Raw genomic sequence first — 629 nt, forward strand, 5'->3', positions numbered from 1 at the left:
ACAAAGTAACGTACATGGTAACTCGTAAGCGGGCACGAGGTGTATGAAACAGAACACCCGTGTTATAACGACTGTCGTTTTCCGGCCACGTGAGGATAAAGTAAGTTACTTTCATTCATTTATTGTTGTGTTTGTACAATATTGTATCATAGGAAGATGTTACATATAATATCATTACAAAATCTAAAGAACATGAATCCCACAGGAAGGAAAAAAATATAAGTACACTCCTTGATCATATATGATATATTACAGTGTATCACGACAACCACAAACGTCCCCGCCACAACAAATGATCGGCAACGACCTGTGACGATAAACAACCCAGAAGATGTCCATTTTCACCAGCAAACACAAAATGAACTCCATCTTCATCAAACAGTTATGTGGCACCACCACTACCAACACTACTTTAGACCACAGCAACAACGCACAGAGGAAGGTCAACCACAAGCAACCAACCAACCAAAAGCAACCAAACCACCCCAACTTATCATTATTGATAAACTCGGTAAATTGGTAAACGTTTTTATGTCTTATGCTGATGTAAAAATTCATCTAAATATCTATGATTTATTGTTTGGTTATAAAATATTACACACCACTGTTGCTTTGTTATTTCCCATTAA

This window comes from Ciona intestinalis, unplaced genomic scaffold (genome assembly GCF_000224145.3).
Source record: "Ciona intestinalis unplaced genomic scaffold, KH HT000085.2, whole genome shotgun sequence".
In the NCBI taxonomy this organism is placed as follows: Eukaryota; Metazoa; Chordata; class Ascidiacea; order Phlebobranchia; family Cionidae; genus Ciona; species Ciona intestinalis.